Source organism: Thermobia domestica, chromosome 14 (assembly GCF_964235325.1).
Source record: "Thermobia domestica chromosome 14, izTheDome1.hap1.1, whole genome shotgun sequence".
Taxonomy (NCBI): domain Eukaryota; kingdom Metazoa; phylum Arthropoda; class Insecta; order Zygentoma; family Lepismatidae; genus Thermobia; species Thermobia domestica.
Window position 1 is genome coordinate 6,732,712 of NC_137467.1, and position 23,773 is coordinate 6,756,484.

Here is a 23,773-nt window from a genome sequence, read left to right on the forward strand (position 1 = left end):
GCGATTCATCTCCTGTTGTTTTGTTTTGTAAAACTTTAATTTATCACTTATGTCGTGACTAAGGTGAGTTATGAGCACGAATCCCTATTACACCTACGCAACTTCAGCGTCGGTAATGATTTTTCTCACGCTGTTACTAATGACATATGCTATTCAACATGTCACATATACACCGGTACATACACAATGTATGCTTCGACTAACATTTTGACGTGTTTCATAATATCACCTCTTCACGAAAGAATGTTTTACTGCTTGCGTTTACACCAAACACGTAAGCATGGGATATCATCACCACATTTCCACAAAAAATATACAGGGATTTTTTAAATTTGTAGTCTTTTGTGGAAATGAGCTTACAGTGGCGGATTTCAATGGAATGTGACTGTTACGGGTAAACATTTGATTGTCCAAACTTTGTCCGTGAATATCCCAGAAATAGGCCAAACTGTCCTACAGGATATCTCGTTTCTGGGACAAGCATGAACATCTGAATTTCCACAGGATTCACCTCCTGTCGAAAAAAATGGGACGTCCTGTACAGGGGTGTCCAAGGTGTCCTCCTCCAAGTACTTAGGTGCAAACCCACAAATTTACCATTCTGGTTGTGCAAATGCATTCCCCTCCAAATTTACCTTTCTTCAGTTTGTTTTTGCCATATTGAATGTAATATTATACCCTCCCCCCAAATATTCTCATGTGCACAAACTGCGCCCTGAAACATGCCTCTGGACATCCCTAATCTCATGGACAACATGACATCAGGGACAAATGTCCCTTGAACGTCGAAGGGACAATCTATGCTACTTGGCCACTTTTCAGTATTTCATTGTTCGATTGTTTGTATGGGGCACAGCCAGGGGCGCCCGAAGAAAATTTTCTAGAGGGGGGCCCATCTCCATGGTTGCTATATTACGCCTAGTATTTAATATACGTGGTTTATTATATACGTATACATTTTCGTGAGCCAGGGAGGGGCCCCGGATCTCACCCTGCCCTCCCCTTTGGGTGCCCATGGGCACAGTGGCTCAGTGGTAGAGCGTTTACCTCTGGTACATGGGGGGTCCTTGGTTCGATCCTCATCCAAGTAAGTTTGTAGTTGACAACATCGTGTCCGCGGGTTTTCTCGGGATGCTTCCGTTCCCTCCTACTTCCTCATTCCACCATTTCTTCCATCATCATTCCCTTGACTTAATGATCCCATCTTCTTTAGCCTAAATGGCATAATCGTGGGACGTTAAACTAAAAGATTTCATTTCATTCGATATTCATTTGTTTCCTTTGAAGCAATATTTGATGAAAAATAAATAACATTGAGTCAAATGTATACAAAACTGTACTTGTTTAGCAGATAAATACTTGATACGGGCTGAAAATTTGATCTTATTCATCATCTATACCAGTGGTTCTCAAAATTTCCGATAACGTGGACCCCCTGTTCATTCAGGAAGTGATTTACACCCCCTTCCCTTGCAATGCTATCTGAAATTTCGCATGGTATTAAAAAATTATACTAATTAGAATTATCATTGACAAGAAAAAGATCAAGAAAAATAATGCAATAAGTGATTTATTCTAAAGATACATGATTGTTTCCTAGTGAACGAATTGAACATACAGTAACTTTCAAGACTGAAAATCAATTTAGTAAAGTAGAAACCATTTAAATTTATTAACGTATCTAGGTATAATTTCCAATTGCTTTCTTTTTAGTATCTGAAAAAAAAATACTTCTTGCATAACAGCTCTGAGTTCCATTTAGTACACCACATTTCAATTTTTAGGTGTCGCGGACCTTCCTGGCTAGGTCATGCGTACCCCACTTTGAGAACCATTGATCTATACTATTTCTTTTCTGATAAAAAAAAAACAAACTAATTTTCTTATTTTTCGTGACAATATAGGTGTCATTATTTAAATATTACTTATATTTTTTTTCGGTTGTAGAATGATACCTGTTCGGTAGTACATAAACATATTGTTTTGTATTATTGGACCCCTTCAAAAAATTTCTGGGTACGCATCTGCATACAACTTAATATCGTAAGTCTTCAAACCACAGTTTGATGCAATATTTGATACAGTTTATACTTGTATGGTGAAAAATACGATCGTGTGTAAATGCCTTAAAGTAATGAAACATGAATTTTTAAAGATTTTTTTTTTTTTATGGACATCAAACATTATTTCAGGATTAGTTGGCGTATGTTTGTCCAAGATGAATTAGTACCCCATAACAGCTTTTAAAAATTCCTTAGATTATTATTATTATTATTATTATTATTATTATTATTATTATTATTATTATTATTATTATTATTATTATTATTATTTGATGAGAACGCAACTAAAAATTTCTAGAGGAAACTGCATTATAAAGTTCAATTAACACTGTGAACTTCGTTATTGCGAGCCGAGACTTATTTCGTAGAATTAATAAGGAAATATAGCGTGTTTATTTTCGTTTTAAACTCTGCTACTCTGAACATACTGTAAATTAAACACTTGTCATATTAGACCAGCATGCTGACCTCATCCGAGTGTTGCCAGAGATGGCGAGAGCAACTTCCTCTTTTTGCCTAAGTTAAAACTGAAAGCATACCGATGAAGCATGAGGTTCCACTTTAAGCGAAACAAAAGTTAGCTTTCAAACCGTATACCACATCTACATTCAATAATATACAGGGCGTTAAATAAATGTGACACAATATTTTAGGAACGGATATCAAAACAAGAAAAGTTGTTCAAATGGACCTATGCTCAAAAGTGGATAGTTTCAGAGTTACATGGTTCCGATAACGTGAAACAAGTGAACTTTAGAAATTCATATTTCCACTACTATGGGACCTATCGTAGTAGGGTCAAGACACCACCGAGGAACTACTGTATGAACTATCCAAATATCCATCTTTCAGAACCACCGGTACATGCACAATTATTTTTAGAGAAGCTATTTGGGAGTACTTAATCACTTTCCACCTATCTTTCTAAAAAAAATGGGTATGCCTTTTGATTGTAAGATCAATCTTTCGCGAATTCGAAACTCGCTCAGGATATGGAGTTTGGGTTCACCTTTTGTCATTAATTTTGTCATATAATTCATTTCTCAGTATTTTCTGTAGCCTAAGTTGAAGAGGCATAAAACTATGACAAGAATTTACTTTTAAAATCAATTTTTGTGAAGAAAATCTTATTTTAAAATAAATTTTATTCAAAAAGTTCTCCTTTTAAAGTAAGTTATTACAAGATTTCTCCTTTCAAAGTAAATTTTGTGTTTTTTTAATTCTGTTTTTAATGTAAATTTTGTTGGAAAAGTTCTACTTTTAAAGTAAATTTTGTTTTAAAAGTTCTGCTTTCAAAGTTTTGCCTTTAAAGTAAATGTTATTGGGAAAGTTTTGCTTTTAAAGAAAATTTTGTTGGGAAGTTGTGCTTTAAAAGTAAATTTTCTTGGAAACATTCTTCTTTTAGTTTCTTTTTTTTTGGGGGGGGAGAAGGAAAAATTCTGCTTTTAAAGTAAATTTTGTTGGAAAAGTTCTGCTTTCAAAATGAATTTTGTTCGAAAAGTTCTGCTTTCAAAATAAACTTTTTTTTTAAAAAAAAAAAGTTTCGCTTTTAAATAAATTTTGTCGGAGAGAAATATCTTGTCGGAAAAAGTTTCACTTTTAAAGTTTGGAAAAGTTATGTTTTTCAAGTAAATGTTGTTGGAAAAGTTCTGTTTTTCAAGTATATTTTATCGGAAAAGTTCTTTTAAAATAAATTTTGTTGCAAAATTCCACTTTTAAAGTAAATTTCGCTGGAAAAATTCTGCTTCTAAAGTAAATTTTATTGAAAAAGTTATGCTTTTAAAGTAAATTTTGTTGGAAAAATTCTTCTTTTAAAGTAAATTTTGTTGGAAAATTTCTGCTTTTAAAGTAAATTTTGTTGGAAAATTTCTGCTTTTAAAGTAAATTTTGTTGGAAAATTCTGCTTCTAAAGTAAATTTTGTTGAAAAATTGTCCTTTTAAAGTAAATTTCACTGAGGAAGCTCCCTTTTTAAAGTCAATTTTGTGGCAAAAGTTCTCCTGTTATAGTAAATTTTATTTCGAAAAGGTCATGTCTAAATTGATTGCTTAATTAGAATCCTGTTCAATGAGGGAAATTTTCTTCCAATAAGAAGAACATTGTTAAGCAACTAGCGTGATTTTTTTTTTAAAGTATGAAAAACTGATCACAGAGAAACCCTTTGACCGTTTGATAATTGATTGTATTATCTTTGATAGAAGTTTCAGAATGTTCTTTACCCGTCTGGAGAATCACTTGACTTCTATATTTTTCTTTCTTTAATGTCAATCAACAATGAAGGAAAAGGTCGTTGGGTAAAGAAGTCATATTGCAATAAACTATCCTTATAAGAGAGATAGGGAGAAAACTATAGGTCGTGAAAAGTAAACTGCAATTCTGATTGGAGATTATTGTAACCATTTCTAAGAAGGGAAACTCTTCACAAGATTTATCTGCACTTGCCTTGAGGTTATCAATTGATGAGTACAGAACTTAAAAAACAAAGAAAGTATGACGTAAATTCACAGCCGTGTTAGAACAAATCGTTTTGTCTATAGTCTGCAATATGAATTCAAACTAAAGCTAAACTTCCAGGCGATGAAGCTTTGGATTGGGGTATGGCCTACCGTGGCCTACCCCAGGATAGGGTTGCTAGATGTCCCGGTTTTCCGGGACAGTCCCAGTTTTCAATGAAAGAATTAATTGTCCCAGAAAAAGGCTTTCGGGAAGCCTGTTTGTCCTGATTTTCTTTCCACAGATTGAAAAAGTTCAACCTTCAAGAACTGGAACGTCTCACCTAAAACTTTTGAAGAACCTGCGTAACTCTTTAAAGATTATTATTATTATTATTATTATTATTAGTAGTAGTAGTAGTAGTGGTAGTAGTAATAGTAGTAGTAGTAGTAGTAGTAGTAGTAGTAGTAGTAGTAGTAGTAGTAGTAGTAGTAATATTGGTAGTAGTTTGTCCTGAATTTATTGCAAATATATTGGAAAATGAAATGAAATCTTTAAGTTTTACGTCCCACGCTTATGCCGATTAGGCTAAAGGAGACGGTGATGATGAGAGATGATTGAAATGGTGGAATGAAGAAAGTGGGAGGAAACGGGAGAACCGCGAGAAAACCCACGAGCACGGTGTTTGTCCACCACAAAGTCCACACGTCGCGAGCTGGGATCGAATTAGGGACCCCAAGCACCGGAGGTGAACGCTCTACCACTGAGCCACCGCGCCCCCTGCAAATATCTTTTTTTCTTGCTAAATGCTAAATTTGTATTTCTTTTATGGTAATTTCTGACTCAGATGATGACGCAACGAAGGGAAAAAAAATCTCTTCAATCACAAATAGGAGGTTGTGTCGTAATTGGCGCAATATTTTAGGACTTGCTAAACTCAAAAAATCGAAATTCGGAAGAAGGAACGCCAGGCAGCTCTTAAGCTAACTTTTCACATTCTTTATACACCCACATGTGTCTTCATTTGTGTTAACTTTTATAGAATGAACTGAAAAATTGTGAGTAGTAACCGGGAAAAGACAGTCAATTAATTGATTCTGATCAAATGAGTAGGAACCCTGACCTTATGTATAGCCTGAGATTGGTTGTCCCGGTTTCTCGTTTACAAAATCTGGCAACCCTAGACCAAGAGCGTGTTGACTATATTTGCCCTTATTGTCAAAATGACCTCGATCAATCTTGACCAAACCTCTTTCGATGACAGGGACTAATAGATGGTTAGAATCGGAATAGCACGCTGAAAACCATTTTCTTTTCGTAGAGTTCAATGAAAACTGAAAAAGGCTTAAAGTCACGTAAAATCTATAACAATAATGGAATAGTATTTTCGAAGTAGAAAATACGGGTAAACTGCCAGATTTCTGCTCTGCACATACAAATATTATTATTTTCTTCGGAACCACGAAAACTATATCCAACTCTGAAAATGTATCACCTGAACACGTGACTATTTCACATTGGTAGTTAATAGAAATTAACATTTTCTTTTCTTGATATTGGATACTATGGTCAAAGTGAGATGGTATGCGGTGGTATGTCATACCGCCTCTGGTTTTTCAGTGTTGAAGGCATACCGCCTCTGGTTTTTCAGTATTGAAGGCATACCGCCTCTGATTTTTCAGTGATCAAGAGATACTGTCACGGGAAAGTAGATGCTAAGTATCAGTAATTGACGAATAGGTTTGCACGTAAAAATATTTTACTTCTTATGTAGAAATAATTTCTAAGTTGACAACACCGACATTTTTGTTATCTTTTTCTTACCTTTTTTTTTTTTTTTTTTTTTTTTTTTTAATGAGGTGTCTTCAAAGATGTTAAAGTTTATATTTTGATGTGCCACATTGAAGTGTTTGTTTCTTGTGTGTATATGTGTATCTTCTTGTCTTAATTCATATAAATGTCGTGTTTTGAGCATGAGCAGATATAAGGGTTTTCTGCTGTGCGGGGTGATTCTTCCGGGGGTTTGGAACAGCCTTCAATCGAGTGGTGGGTCCGGGAGCTTTCCCACAGCAAATTGTTAATATAAAAAGTCGATTTTGAAGCACTTTCGTTTATAATTCTCTATAATACAACATAAGGGGATTTTTCTCTCTCTATGCCCCACCCCCCGTAACTAAAGATAAGCTCTCCAGTGGTTTTCAGTCATTAAGTAAATATAAATGCAATTTTTCAGGCAACATACCCTCAATGTATTTCAACATTTAGATAGCCAGTATGGCAAATCAAAATCGTAATAGAACATACCGCCTCTGCTTTTTTTTTCCACTTCGAACACTCATTGGATATGTTCTTCAATACAGTATATTGTTCCGTATGAATGAGTACTGGAACTTAACGATTTTCATTTGTTGTCTTTGTGGTTAGTGGATCCACAGAATGCCGAATATCACATGATCGTCATCTGTTTTCTGTACGGGTAGGAATGGAAGGAACGTTTCACGACGGGCAACTATGTCGGTCACTATGACAACACACTGTTCTATTATTATAGAAATAGATGGATATCGTGAGATCTCCGCAATAGGTATATTAAAAATCTCACACAAGCTTATTACAAACCAGAAATTATAAGGGGGTCGCTGACAAGAGGATGTGATTACATGGAGGTTGTCATAGAAATTAGGTTGAGAATCACTGCTTTAATAGAACTTGAAATATGCATATCTGTAGTTGAGACATTAAACAGGAAAAAAAAAAAAAAAAAGAGAGATCAAGACAATCACAAATTAATCTTTTAAGATGCTCTCAAAGTCTTTCAGTGAAACAGAGTGTGTGTAGTAAATGTGATAAGTGCTTTCGAAATGGATGGCAGATTATTCGTCATCCATCTGTGATTCATAAATGACTAAGAGATTAGCCTATCACTAATCAACAAATATCTAGGAAACATATTTTCACTTTGTATCATTGTAGAGTTGTCAACAAAAAATAATCACCTTTCGAGTGCATAGGCTGATTTTACTACAGCTTTTTTGGTTGTCTTTGAGTCTGTGATGTAACAAACTTGAAGGACGATCGCCGTAGAAACAAAAATTGGATTGTATCTTGTAGGAACGTCATTATTCTGACACAGTCATTTCCAATTGGAAGCTCTCTGACGTAAAAGTTTTCTGCTTCTATTCTTAGTAAACTACACGGAACGCACAAGGAGCTAAAAGAGGAAATAAGACGTAGACACATTGTTCGTGGATTCATGACTGATTTTGCCTATGAGACGATAAATATGGTTTTGTAGTCTCATAAATTTTGTAGAAATATCGTCTTCTCTAATCTCGATTCAAAAACAAACCAATTGAGAATGCTCCAAGTGCATTGCCAGAACGAACTTAAAAAGAATATTTTTTTTCTTATTAACATCTACAGGCTTTATAACTAATTGTTCTATATAGTTTATCACTATACTCATTAAACAATGCTTATAATATATATATTTATTTATAATTTCCTGGAGTACTAAATTTTTTCCACGTGTTTTGTTTAAGAGTTCTGTTAAAACGTTCTACCATATGTTGTTTTACGAAAACACATGCTCATAAATGGAGGGCTCAAAATTAAAAAAAAAAAATGCAAAATATCATCTCTCTATTACTTACGGTCCTTAAATCTCGCGCGCGCGAGAGAGAGAGACAGACAGACAGACAGAATTCACTCACGAACTTTTTAAAGTTCGTTGGAAACTCGTCTCGATTCGAAATTTTTGACGTTTCGTAAATTTATGTATAAAATTTATGCTTTGACTTTTTCTTAATTTCACCTGCGGTGATATAACAACACTTGAAACATATTTATTACTGAAATATATATATTTAAATGATAGAACTAGATTGTTTTTATAAGAGAAAGAGTACAGATGAAGTGTAAGATCAAATTTTCATGCTACATCAATCATTTCCCTGTTAAGGGTCTTCACTACAGCGAAATTAAACTACCGCTAATTTTAGAGTTTTTCTGTAATATCTTCAAAACAAATAAAAGTATTCGAAAAGCAGAAACGTAGTGAACTAGACAATACGATTTTGCATGTGATACCTTTACCACAATTCACCTATCTGCTTTTGATATGCCGCTATTTACAGAACCCGCAAAAAATGCTAAATCTATCTACAGTTGCAAATCAAAAGCAGATAGCTGAGTTGTAATAACGATATCACATACAAAATAGTATTATCTAGTTCACTACGTTTCTGTTTTTCGAATATTTTTTATTTGTTTTGAAGATATTACAGAAAAAACTCTAAAATTGGCGGTGGTTTAATTTCGCTGTAAGGGTAATTGGGCAGTTTATTCTCTGTTGTATTCTCAAGCAACTAATACATACTATATTTTCTGAGGAAACACTCGTACTTATTCTTTTTTTAACCCCATTCGCGATAATCCTGCATTTTCACGAACTTGGCCACCTTTGGTTCACATTAGCCCGAGTTTTCGGTACTCTACTGTATTTTCAGTTTTTGTACTCATCAGCTGTAAACAAATAAATAAATCCGTTTTCCTTGTTTATGATTCTTAGTACTCAATAAGAATAGAAAGAGACGTGCTTTAGGCGAATTTGTTTCAGTGCTATTTCCTTATAGAATGATAATCACGTTCTTTTCCCTCGAGCGTTGCACCATTTTACCTGCGAAATCTTTCCGTTCTTTCACAATTGATGAGATGTGGGGAAATCCTTGCCAGCAATACATCAGTATACACCCTGAAGATAATTAGCTAGAGTTGTTCATATTGCTATTGTCTATACCGTAGCATATGTATGCACTCATCATTGAGTTTAGTGTCTAGTGAAGAAATGTGTTGATATTAGAATCCGTACGTGCAGTATTGCAAAATCAAAATTACGTAACTATGATTTAAAAAAAAAAAAAAAAAAAAAAAAGATGATGATTACAAGAATATATCAAGAACACGGACGGAACAAATTAAACAGTAAGTAGAAAGACACATTTTTTTCAGGGGTCAGCTGTTTTTTGTATACTGAAAATAATGATTTTATATTACGGGGGGGACACGGTAGCTCAATTGTAGAGCGCTTACCTCTGGTGCATGAGGTCCCTGGTTCGATCCCTGCTCAAGTAAGTTTTAGGAGAGGTGATTTTAACGTCCCTTACAGCAGCGGACTATATAAGGCTCGAACCTACTGCTTAACATGGAATCTGAACCACACGAGCTCCTGCCGGGAATCCAATCCGGGTCTCCCACGCACGTACGCTAACCACTTAGCCACGAAGGAACTCCCAAATAAGTTCGTAGTGCACGTGTCCGTGAGTTTTCTTGGGGTTCTCCCGTCTGTTCCCACTTTCTCATTCCACCGATGATGCCTTAATCATAGGGGACGTTAAACTAAAAGTTTTTTTTTTTTTAAATATTACTGGACGTACTTTACAATATAACACGTCTGGTTGCAGTTGGGGTGTAGGGGCGTGGATTTCTCTGTAATTTTGAGGGGCCCAATCAGGTGTGTGTTTGGTTGCAGACAAGGTTTTTGAATTCAATTTACGCCAAATAATCATAAAAATGCATATATAAATAAAAAATACATATTCATAAACATACATAGGGGAGTCACATGAGCATTAGGGGTGCCCTCAGGATCGTCGCCCTTGTTTGGGTGCCCCCTTATAGCGTCGTCATTTCTCCAAACGTTATATCCCGTAGCCTGGAGGCGAAAGGTGATTAATAAAAGTGAATAAATTGAAAGCAATTGGTGAAATGAAAACGTAGGAGAAGACGTGAGAATTCTGAGAAAATTCACAGATAACGATGTTGTTCATCACAAACTCATGTAACCTGGAGTCGAACCAGACACTAAAAGTAATCACCCTAGAACTGAACCACCGTGTCCCTTCAACTAATTTAAAATTCTAATTGAGAATTCTTCAAGAGAAGAATTGGAATAGTCCAAGAGGTAAGTAAAGGTGGATATAAACGAATACCTTTGGACTGAAGGTAAAATAATTTTGATTGCTGCTCGTATATATATGTCCAAGTAGCAATAAGTACGTGTGTTCTCGGATTCAGGTATATCACTGGGATTCCTGGTTTGACCCTGGCCAAGTACGTTTGGAGTGGACAACATCGTATGCGTTGATTTTCTTGGGTACTTCCGTTTCCTTCCACATTCTCTTCCCGTTTTTCAACGCATTATTGTAGAATGCCCAGAATACTCAGAACTTAAAGAACGTAGACTACCCGGAATACTCAAAACTTAAAGAATGTAGAATGCCCAGAGTACTCAGAACTTAAAGAACGTAGACTACCCGCCGGAATACTCAAAACTTAAAGAATGTAGAATGCCCAGAGTACTCAGAACGTATAGAGCGTTGAATGACCAGAACACTCGGAACTTAAAGAATGTAGAATGCTCAGAATACTCAGAACTTAAAGAACGTAGAATGCTCAGAGTACTCAAGACTAAAAGAACGTAGTCTGCCCGGAATACTCAGAACTTAAAGAATGTAGAATGCCCAGAGTACTCAAAATTTAAAGAACGTATGCTGTCCGGAATATTCAGAATTTAAAGAATGTAGAATGCCCAGAATACTCAGAACTTAAAGAACGTAGGATGCCGAGCATACTCACAACTTATAGAACGTAGAGTGCTCAGAATACTCAGTACTTAAAGAACGTAGAACACCGAGAATACTCAGAACTTAAAGAACGTTCAGGACTACCTAATAATATTTGTGTGTGTGTGTGTGTGTGTGTGTGTATCCGAATTGTTCAATTTATTCATGCAGTTGAGATATGAGTAGATGACAATGTCTGGGGATTTTTCTTTTTGATTTTATGTGTTATATTCTACTATTACTAGCTGTTGCACCCAAGTCTCGTCCCGCAGTTCAATAGGTGAAAATAGTGTCCAATTAAAATCTCTAATTGATTGCGTTTGACCAATTTATTTTTGGAGTCTTTCCCCCACCAACCGAAATGCGGTTACACTAATATTAATACTAATGCTCAAATCTGAATATGATTTTGGGCTTTGTTCTAATAATAAACAGAAACGCATATACACATTTAGTACCATTGCTACCCATTTTGAAATACTTAAGTTAAAAAACTGAAATGAAATATTTCTGTTTAACGTCCTACGATTATGTCTTTTAGGCTAAGGGAGACGGATGATTAAGGGAAGTGCCCCATCAGGATACTGCCGCTTACAGTCGGATAATTTGTCCATGCCGACCAGATATCGTGGTCGGATTGCCGGTGCCGGACAGTCGGCAAACAGTCGGAAATGAGCATTAAATGCGTCGGCGCTGCCGTCGAAAAGAGGCCGGCATAAGGAGTCGGCAGAGGGTCTCGGAAAGAGACCTTTCCGACTGTTTTGTCCACTCTGACGGTCGGCAACAGTCGGCAAAGAGCATTTTATTTTACGATTTTCGACCGCTTGCCGCCTCGGCAAATTGTCGGCAACTTAGAACAAGTAGATCGTCGTGCCGCCGCGGACGGGTGCCGGCTGCCTCCGGCGGCCCACCATCGTCGACGGCGGCAATTCCTCTTTCCGACCGCGACTTCTTAATGGGGTGCATGATGATGAAAGAATTTGTGGAATGAGAATGTTGAAGGAGACGATGATATCCCGAGAAAATCTACGGTCATAATGTTGTCTACCACAAACTTACTTGGCCGGGGATCGAACCAGGGACCCCACGAACCAGAGGTAAGCGCTCTACCACTGAGCCATCCTGCCTCCCCCCATAAAATAAACCAAATACTTACATAACAACAAATTATGGATTATATTTATTTATTAGCTTTGGACAAAGTTTGAATACTCACCTCATCAGCTTCATTATCTTATTTTGAATGTTGTCGCTTCCTACAAAATACGTTGGAAAGAAAGGAGAAACGTGCTGCCATCTATATTGGTATTACTCGAGCCTTTGAACTGACCACAGCCATAGAGTTAGAAAAGGATTGAAGTCAGGAGCGTAATTTCGGGCTTCCTGTGGGCAATTACCCCCTTCTCTATCTTAAACGTTAAATTTATGTACATTTTAATCAATAAAATAATAATATACCGATTAGAAACGTGATCCCCGTCCGTCCCCCCAAGCATAATCTGATATTATGCTGCTCTTTATAAAGTCAGTACATTCAGTGCTTAAAAGCACCGTTAATTCCTCATAAAAAGAATGAACAATGACCAACTCTTTACTCACATAACAGCAATTGCATTGTAACAATTGACTGATCTTATTTTTGTAGGTATAAAAGTCCCATTAACTAAACGCGTATCAGATTATAAACACCAGCGACCTTGGTGAGGGTTTGGTCCTCTTCAACACATTGCATCACTATTTAGTTGTCGTGCCATTTGGCTCAGGGCCAGTGGGTTGCTTTGGAAGGCTGCTCGACATTGGGGGTGTAGCAACCGACGCATGTAGGAGGGATGATGACAGAAAATTGGTTGACAAATAAATTGTGCAGCCAAATGAGGACCATCATAAGAACCAAAAGTTAAAGGAATAAATCTAACATGACTAGAACAGGATATGGAAGCTGTTATGGCTTGTTTGATAGGAATTGATGTCAAGGCTGTACAAAATGGTACATGAGATTTAACGTAAGGCCCCGATCCTCTGGGATCCGAACTTGGAACTATGCGCATAGAAATGAAATCATTATAAGTTCCACGATTATGCCGGCTAGGCTAAAGAGACGGTGATGATGAGAAATGAATGAAACTGTGGAATGATGGAAGTGGGAGGAAAAAGCGAAAACCCGGAAAAAACCCACGCACACGGTGTTTGTCCACCACTAAATTTACATAGCGTGAACTGGAATCGAACCAAGGACATCATGGACCACAGGTGAGCTCTCTACCACTGGGCCACCGCGCTATGCGCATAGAAAGCGCGAGTGATAGATTGCGACGTAATAGCTTAGCATGGGTCCACTTTCTACAAGCAAGCAGCATTGGGCACATGAAGAGACGAAAGTGATCTCTTTCAATTGAAACTTATACCTTTCCGAGACGAGACTTCAGATTCACTACATCTTTGCGAGACGAGACAGCCTAATCTTTTGTCGGCAATCCTAGTAAGATGAAGAAAATAGATTATGTTACTTTAGATTATATTAGAACATTAGGCTTGTAGCTAGGTAGATCATGAGGACTTACTTCTCGTCCGACCACCTTCCGTTTCCGGGAAACTTTTAGTTTCTTGTTGGTGTGTACTGTATGTATAAATGGAAGGTGAACTCATGTTAACCCCCCCCACACACACAAAAAACTGTGTCGGCTCCCCCTGTCCTAGTGTTGTGGCTAGTGACCCGTATAGAAGGTATTTGTGTTTTGACTAGGTCTTATTACTTTAGCACGTAGAAGGGTTATGACAGATGCGGATGGTGCCTTAAGTTGCAAGGGTGCGTAACACCCTATTTCTACACCCCTCACGATGGGGAGTTTCCGTCCGTTTTCAGTACCGAAGCTATATTAGACGTGGAGTTAAAGTGGAATCCGAATCATCATATTGGTGTCCCATTCGAAATACAACCTGGGACTGTGTGCAGCAAAGGTACGGGCACTAAGAACTAAACCAGCGTAAGATGGCTCCAAGACGGTACATCTTTTGAGGTTTCCTACGTAAAAAAAAGACAGAAAAAAGAGAGCGTTTCATGTCTACGGTTGCACAAGCGCTGCAACCAAACCTTCTAACATTGAGCATATAGAAGCAAGTTGGTATTTCCTTGCGTGGAAAACATATTTCCACCTTCATCGTTCCTATCTTCTCGTATTATTGAAAAGTGTTTGCAGTCACTTTGCAACCGTAAGTCTAAGTCTTTGATAGTTACGAGTTTCTTCATTAAGCAGCACTCGACTCAACATTCCGTGCAGCTTTGGTGCAACCGACGAAGAAGCAGTGATGCCAACCCGTGGGAAAAATCCCATTTGGTGGAATTTTTGAATATTAATTTCTCTAATAGGGATAAAGGAAATTTTCGTTGAAATCAGCAGCATATATCGAAGTCAATAAACTTCTCTATGGGCGGGAAGTAAACTAATCAGTTTTCAATAAATGCTGAATCAGTGCTACTTGTCAAATTTGATTACTGTAAAGTGCATAGTAGTATGGATGTGGTTTATACAGTGACTTGAGAATCTCAAAAAATAAGCACCATGGAACATATGAACAAATATGGTATTTAAAAGATACCAAACGAGAAAAACCGTTTTCCTAAACGTTCCACACGAAATTACTGGAGAATAGGGCATAAAGTTTGTCTCATCTAGCATCGTTACGTTCCATCAAAGATTGTGACAGAAATACTAATTCCTAACAACAAAATGTACTTATGTTTGTCAACGTTTTCAATTCTGTCTCTTTGTTACTTATTCATAACGTGTTTGACTAACATAGGTCTGAATTCACTCATATATTGAAGAGTGTGAGTAACATACACTAGCTTTACCTTCCATATTTTATTTGAAATTTTGTAGAGCCTGGGAAATTCAAGAGCAAAATGGAATTTTTTTCCTCTCGATATGAGATTTTGGAACGTTTAAGGTTGGCATCACTGCGAAGGAGGTGGTCATCAGCAACTTCGAAGAAAGAGGAGAATAGTTGACGAAACACAAACGCATTTCACAAAAAAAAGGCGGGATGTACAGGTGTAGATATAGAACACAAACACGAAATTGATTTCAAAGAAATGGTAAAACGCCCTAATACAATTCCTCAACAATCGTAACTAGCACAGTTGAGTTAAGTTGGTTTTGAGTTTAACGTCCCGTTCAGCAGCGAGGCTATATAAGACGTGGACCTACTAATTAACGTGGAATCCGAACCACATGAGCTCCCGCCGGGAATCGAACCCGGGTCGTAATTAGCACAAAATCAATGGGAGAAGTTCAATTGACCCAAGTTCATTCGTTGCAGGATATTTGCAATATTTTATCAAATCTTAATATGTTAAATCTATACTTTTCCATAAGATCCTGGAGGAAGTGCGGGGTTAGAAATCGGTAACCTCTCCTTTGTGGACGACACTGATCCTACTATTTAAATTGTATTTGTTTGTTAACGTCCGTCGGTCATGTCCTTTAGGATAATAATTGGAATCCACCGGGTATCGAGGGGTCGCGGTGGCGGTGGCTGTGGCAGAGCGTTCACTTCAGGTAGGCCTACATGGAGTCTCTAGTTCGATTCCAGCTCGCGCCAAGTGGACTTTGTGGTGGACAAACACCGTGTGCGTGGATTTTCTCGGTGATCTTCCGTTTCCTCCCACTTTCTCATTCCACCAGTTTTTCCATAATCATGCACTTCTCTTAATCATGGTCTCCCTTAGCTTAAAGGTCATAAGTGTGGGACGTTAAACTGAAAGATTTCATTTCATTTCTTATAAAACCAATCTCTCAGTTGAATCCTTTTTTGGACCTTAAGATGCAATATATTTCAGGCAAAAATTTTCATGTACGCCTTATACCAGGGAAGCAAGAAAGTTCGTGCGCTTTTGAACCACTCCCGCTTCCATTTGGCTGCTGCGGCGACACCTGTCCCCGTAGCATGAAAGTTTTGACTGTTTGGGAAAGCTTATTCATTGACGCATCAGCCACGATGAATATAACAACGCATTTGTCAGTGTAGGGTGTAAAAATCGCTCGTGATCATGTCAGTGTCAAATGAAGTTTTTAGAGCTTTAGAGCTTATTTGCTTTACGAGTTTAAATTGGGGACAAATTGTGCAAAAGCAGCTAGAAAAATATGTGTTGCGCTCGGAGAGGGTGTAATAAGTAAATGTACAGCACAAAAATGGTTCCAGACCTTTTCAACTGGTGATGAGACCTTTCAAGATAAGCCTCGCTCTGGGAGGCCTAAATCAGTGGATATGGACCACCTGAAGGCCTCTATTGAAGATTATTCCAGTCAAACATGTGAGGAACTTGCTCACCGATTCGAGGTAAGCAGGAAAATTATTCGGGTAAGTCTGCATCATTTGGGGAAGACCTGAAAACTGGGTCAATGGGTCTCTCACGAGCTGACCGCTATAAGCCAAGTTCTAAGACTGAATATCTGTTCATTTTTGTTGACGAGACACAAAATCTGTCCAATTTTGGACCGTATAATAACTTGTGACGAGAAGTGGGTCATGTATGACAATAAGAAACGGTGATACCATTGGCTATCACCGAATGATCCAAAGCCTTTGACTGCAAAACCGAACATCCATCAACACAAGGTTTTGCTCTGTGTTTGGTGGACTACAAACGGTATCGTGCACTACAAATTCTTGGAACGTGGTAAGACAATTACCAAAGATGTGTACTCATCACAACTGAGAACGGTAGCCACCAAACTGACCCAGAAACAGCCAGCACTAGTGAACAAAAGAGGTGTGCTCTATAACCAGGACAACGCGCGCCCTCACACCGCAAAACAGGCACTGGAAGTAATCTCAGAACTTGCTTGGGAGCTTGTATCTCATCCTCCCTACTCCTCAGATGTCGCCCCTTCGGATTGCCATTTATTCTTGGCCATAGACAATTTTATGCGTGGCAGGCAGTTCAAGATTGAACAAGACGTCAAAAATGCAGTTGCTGAGTTTTCCGAGTCTCGGGAACAAATATTCTACAAAACTGGCATTTACAAGCTTGTTGAGCGCTGGGAGAAGGTTGTAGAAGCAAATGGAGGCTATTTTGCCGAATAAACAAACCGTTAAAACCCTGTAATTGACAGTTTTCTTCCATAGTATAAAAGCGCACGAACTTTCTTGCTTCCCTGGTATCTCGAGAACTACATATAGTGTAGCCAAAACAAAACTAACAATTTACTCAGTATGATATGCTTATTCCGTGGAAAGAAAAAAAAAATTGAAAACTCGATTTAGGGGCCTTTCAAAAATTTTGTGGCCCCTCATCCAAAAAAATTCAATATATTTCATTCAATCAAACATTTTCTTGTACGCCTTACATCTGGAGAACTACATATAGTGTAGCCAAACCCAAACTATCACTTAACTCACTATAATTAGCTTATATCGTAAAAAAAAAAAAAAAAAAAAAAAAAAAAAAAAAAAGGCGAGCCGTTCCAAACTTTTCTGACCCCTGATCCAAAAACTACTTATTTGCCCAAAATCGCAATCTTTTGATCCATTTTTTTTTGGATTATTCCTAAAATTCTTGTTTTCCTGAAAAATTAAGTGTTTGTACTTGGCAATTACGGTACAGAATAACACCAGTTCATACCACGTAGACGTACTGTTGTAGCATCAGACCTTCACCAGTTTGAACCCCTCCCAACATTATTTTTTCAGTTTAACGTCCCACTTTCTGTCCGTTAGACAAAGAGAGACGGATGTTGAAACAAAGTGAATGATGGCGGAAGAACTAGTGGAATGATAATGCACGAGAAAACGAGTGTATCCTGTGAACACCCATTCACAAGTTGTTCACCACAAGCTTACTTGGCCGGGGGCCGGACCAATGAAGCTCACGCACTAGAGGTAAGCGCTCTACCACTGAGCCACCACACTCCCTTCCTGTGAACAAAAAAAAAAAAATATTTGTGCGCTCGTGTCAAAAACTACACATGACCTTTTACATTGACACATACAGTATTATCTTGTGAGTTAGGCTATGGGGTCTACGTGGATGCGTTTTCGATGAGTTACCCCCCCCCCCCCCGCAGTGCACTCGACCTAGGTGGCTAATCGGTAATTTTACTTTCGCCAGAGTTATAAATCATACTGTGAGCCAATCAGGGTTTCCAGGTCTTTTTGTTTTTTTCATTTCCCGCGCCGGAAAGGTAGATCAGAATGACCTGCTTCAGTTGATTTCTTGTGAGAAGATAGGAAGGAAGGTCTTGCTAAAAAAAAATATCCTTGTCTGGCAACACTTCTTTCCTTTTTATCCTTCCTTTAGATATTTTCTACCGATTCCGAAACAGCAGGCGGTTTATTGTACCGAAACACACCAAATACGCTCGAGCCGACATATTCTGCTCGTTTTTATTGCTTTCACGTTTGTAGCACATTGTGATTAGATATTCACATTTAAATACAGTGGACTCTTTTTAATTCGAAGTCCAAGGGGACACGAAAAAACTTCGAATTATCCAAAATTCGAATTATCCAACAACATTCATTTTCACATATATAACAACAAACAAAACAAAGTACTGTGCATCAAAAACTATTCATATGGTGTAGACTTTACCTTTAAAGCAGCTTATTATTTGCGTGATCGAATACCGCAAACTAACAAACGACATTGACTTCACATAATTCAAACTACGTGTACAATGGAAAATATATTTATGTACAACACTACAACATACATTGAATAGCCCAAACAATTACACACCAGTAACAATTTGAATATTTTGTTCTCACTTTTAAGAAGTCGTAAACCTCATTTGCTTAAATTTGATTGTTTTTGTACGGTCAATAAATCTTGAATTTCATGCATTGTGTGGAATACGATATTAATAACATTTGGTTGACTTTATCAATAATTCATCTTAAATTTTCAACCAATTCTGAAACAAGATGAGATTGGCACACGTTCTCTATCTTTACTTTTCCCCCAACTCACCTTCATCTTTATCATTACATAGATTTTCTATTTATCTTTTGTATTACTCTTCCTTATGGCTGCATCTGGATAACTGAAAACACGTTAAAACTGTATATCTCTGTTTACATCTGTCCAACATTAAAAATTTTCTGCTGTATTTACTTCGAATTATGCAAAATATAGGTTCAAAAGTTCGATTTATCCACGATTTTTTACTATTGTTTTCAATACAGTTTTCAAGGGGAATGGACCAGTGGCGAAGGGTGATAGTTTCAAGAGGGTAGGCCCAATGTTCTACTACTACTACTACTAATAATAACGATAATAATAATAATAATAATAATAATAATAATAATAATAATAATAATAATAATAATAATAAAATGAAACAGATTAGACATAAATATTTTACTACAGAAATACAAGAAGACGAATTCACATAAATTTAATGCAATTGTAGTTCATCGACAGCACTTCTTCGATCCGGATCTCAATTTTCATAATGAAAATGACGTATGTGACTCATAGATGATCTTAATTCGCCATAATGCAATTTGTTTTAATTGGCGTGATCGGGTGGGGATGATGGACTATCACATTATCTGCGCTTCACAAGAAATATATGTTGTTTAGTCTACATGTACTGAGACAAACTCTGCTTGTAAAACTTTGTCTTTAATTATATTGTTCAAAACACATGATAAGCATTCAATCAAGATATTTTGTGTGTCACTTAATTCCCTTTAAAAACAGAATGAGACTTAAATAATCAGATTTATATAAACCAATGCATGCAGAACTCTCTTGCCCTCTGTTTGTTCTATTTTCAACACAGGCGTTATCGTTCCTTAATAACACATTAATTTCCAAAAGACCACTCACATAGAAGGTTCTTTAATAGGAATTATATTACGTATATTCATATTCTCCACATACTGACATTTTCTCTCATTCACTTTTGCAAATGTAAGAAAAAATCACTCAAATCTCAAAACACACACTCTTTCTAATGAGCTCAACGAGTCTGATTTCGTACAGGTTTGCGCCAACGCAACGGAATAAACGGGCATTAGTTTGCGATAATAGGCGTAGCGCCTTTAGAATTTCTTGTTCCAGTTTTTGCGTTGCGTTTGAATCCGCAAAATTAAGCAAAGTTGGAACGGAATGGAGCCCACGTTATCTTGCTCTTTATTTGTTTGATATATCGAATCGAAATCGAAGGTCTCGAGAGAAACTAGTAGGTAGAAACGAAAGTCGATAAGCGCTGAGGCCGGTCTATTTCGCAGGTTATACGCTGGTGAAGAAAACGTCATTTCCAACACGTTCTCTCGCAGGATTTTCTGAGTAGCTTGGCGGTAGTTCTACTGCGCCTGAGACACTGCTCGGTGAGTCTCCCAGCAGTGGTGCCAACCACGATTTCTTTATCGAACATTTTTTTTTTCAACTTAGAAAATATCATGCATTCTGTTTAAGGCAAATGAATTAATTATAAATTATAATTTCTTAAAGTAAATGGGTAGGCCGGGCCTCAGGGCCTCTTACCACCCTTCGCCACTGGAATGGACTTTGTTCGAATTATCCAATATTTCGAATTATCCAAGTTCGAATTAACGAGACTCCACTGTACATGGTTAGCATATTCCAAGCGTACGCATGGGCCATAAAAACGCGTTGCGAACACACTGAAAAGCCGTACACTAAGATTATCAATTTTTTTTTTTTTTTGGTTCAACACCAATAATAGTATGGAATTCTGAAATACAAAGGATTTCAACATTTTCCTCGTACCTTTACGGTTTGAAGAAAAATAATGATTTTTTAAAAAAAATTAAAAACAAAGAAAAAGCAGAAAATATTTGGAATTCTTGTAATTCAATGGTTGTAAACTCATGCAAAATACAATGGTATCAAGTAGTTATTGGTAATCTTATCAACTCAATGTCGGAAACTGTTAATATTATCTTATTAGTTCTAACAATTCGCGCGTTCACAGTGAACGAACTAAATCCGATTAACAAACTTCTAGAGTTTGATCTACTCTATCTATATCTGTAGCGAGAGATGGAATGCTATTCAGATTATTAGATTATTAGATTTTAAAACATGCATCTCACATGAACTGCTGTGTGGCGTTGTTTTGATTTTCTTTTAACCTGTGATCGTTCGGGTTATACAGCCAGCTGGGTTTCTACGCTTTGACGTAACTTTTTTTTTTTTTTTTTGTAAGTGCACTTTTCAAGGGCAACCTTCTCCTCTCGTATCCTTCAACGAACAGTAATAATCCACAGTCTTCCAACGGGTAGAGGTCATTTTCGTTAGTTGTTGATTGCGACAAAACACCATACATGCATGTGTGTGTGATATGAAGTGTACTAGTGGTGTACTGTGCTGTGTTTCTGCATCATGTGCTGTTCGTACACTACAGTGTATTTTTAGTGCTGAAAGATGGTGAAAATTTTCCTATTAGCGTTAATGGTTACGTCCACTGTTTTAGTGTCTGATTCTTAATAACGAGAGGAATTTTTTCAACATAGTAAGTATCAAACCACCTATTTCATTCTTGTTGTTATTTTATTTAACGTCCTATGATTATGCCCTACAAGCCAAATAAGACAAATTATTGGGTATCTTTTAATTTCCCCCCCAATTTTGCACATACAAGATTTCCAATGTTACTGACAAAATATAGCTGAGCGAGCAAAGGGTGTTAGAAGCCCCGCAGCGCTCGTTGTTTTCTACCTTTATCACAATTTAGACAAAACCAAGGTACTCGGTTCTGGAGCCTTGAAACGAGTTGGGGAAGATTCTAAATGCCATCCAAATTATTAATTAAAATGTTCGATTATAAAATAATTAGACATGGTGGCTCAGTGGTAGGGTGTTTATCTCTGGTGCATGGAGTCCTTGGTTCGATCCCCAATCGAGTAAGTTTCTGGTGGACAACATCGTGTCCGAAGGCTTTCTTGGAGTATCCCGTTCCATTCCACAGATTCTTTCATCATCATTTACTTACATTAATCACTCACCTCCCTTAGCCTAACAGACATAATCGTAGGGCGAAATTATCCTAATGGAAAATTTCATTTCATGAAATACTTGATGGAATGAGAATGTGGAAGGAACTGGGAGAACCGCAAGAGAACCTACTAAGCCATTGCGGCTCAATAATAATAATAATAATAATAATAATAATAATAATAATAATAATAATAATAATAATAATAATAATAATAATAATAATAATAATGTTTGATATAAAAGTACCTAATTTGGTGTTGTGTTTCAGAAAAACTTGTCGCATGTTCAAATTAAAATGGAAAGCAAGTTCATATGATAATGTTCATATTATTAGTACAGTATAGTAATGTTAGGTATGCATACTATATGATATACAGGGTGTTTCAAAACAATTGGGCGTGGATTGTGAGGGATCTCCTGACCGAATTCGGCGTTTCCACGTTGCCTTACCCTCCTACAGCCCTGATGTGGCACCACCGGACTTCTTCCTGTTCCCCCGTATCAAGAGGCAGCTCAACATTTCAATGTTTTGTTTTAAATACTGTTGACCACGAGACGAAAAAATGGTTTTCTAATCTCATTTTTATAAATTTTGTGTTTTGTCTCGTCTCGATTCTCAAAAAAAAAACCCTTTCTCGTCTCGTTTTATAAATTTATGCACAAACTTTATGCCCTGATTTTTTTCTTCGTAATTTCATCTTGAACTGATCATAATCCTTCTGCGCCATAAGATGGCCACAAAGGATATGACATAACATTTATATCATATTTATTATTGAATTATATTGTGTAGTGACTTTCATATCTTTAAACGTTGATAATTACTTTCCATTATGTTCGCATAATCATTTTATCAATTTATAGTTAGGTGAATCACGTAACACCAAACAGGGTTTCAAATCTAAGACGTTGGTGAAGTAGTTTCGGCCATGAGAACAGGCCGGTAGCCAGCTCGAAAATGTACGGGGGCCCGGTATAAGTTAGGGGGGCCCCGATCCAATCATATTACAGTTCATTTGCAAAGCCTACCGTGAAAAGTTTAGAGGGGGCCAGCAAAATTTTAGGGCCAACGAAATAATGGCTGTTTGGATAAGTCATACAACAAGGAACTTGACAATATTAACTTGTCTCCACAATTGGGGCCACGGGGGCACAGTAGTAGAGCGCTTATCTGTAGTGCGTAAGGTCCTTGCTTCGGTTCCCGCCAAGTAAGTTTGTGGTGGACAACCTCGTGTTCGTGAGTTTTCTCGGGGTATGCTTGTTTCCTCCCACGACCTCATTCCACCAATTCTTCTATTATCATTCGCTTGCCTTAAGCATCTGCCTCCCTTAGCCTAAAAGGTCAAACATCGTAGGACGTAATCGTTTAATGAAAGATTGCATTTCATTGAAAGATTCCTTTTCACTGTGACAAGGAAACATTCACAACGGAAAGAAAAGAGACCCTTAGCAACTTCTCTTCATTTGTCAGGGAGACGATATTCCTTGGTCGTAAAGTCCCGGGTTCGACTTCCGGTGGGGGCACTTGGTCGAAAAAGTGTAAAACGCTTTTTCAGGCTAGCCATCCGGAATGAGGTTTTCTTGGGTTTTCTTCATTCACACCAAGCAAATGCCGGGGTGGTACCTAACTTATATAGCTTCCTTTCTTCCCTTTTTCCCGGATAGTGTGCTCGCCGAGGGACGT

General features: G+C 37.3%; 1 protein-coding gene across 3 annotated transcripts in view; it reads left to right on the forward strand.

Moving 5' to 3' along the window:
• LOC145669488 (guanine nucleotide exchange factor for Rab-3A-like) overlaps positions 1-23,773 on the forward strand; it is a 260,862-nt gene that overhangs the window by 111,509 nt on the left and 125,580 nt on the right. Inside the window, exon 1 of one of the 3 annotated variants that reach the window (XM_081737665.1) lies at positions 21,369-21,604. The exons of the other annotated variants lie outside the window; for them this stretch is intronic. The gene's annotated coding sequence lies outside the window, so the exon portion shown is untranslated. Of the gene's footprint in view, positions 1-21,368; positions 21,605-23,773 lie in introns of those variants that run through there. 3 annotated transcript variants of the gene reach the window in all.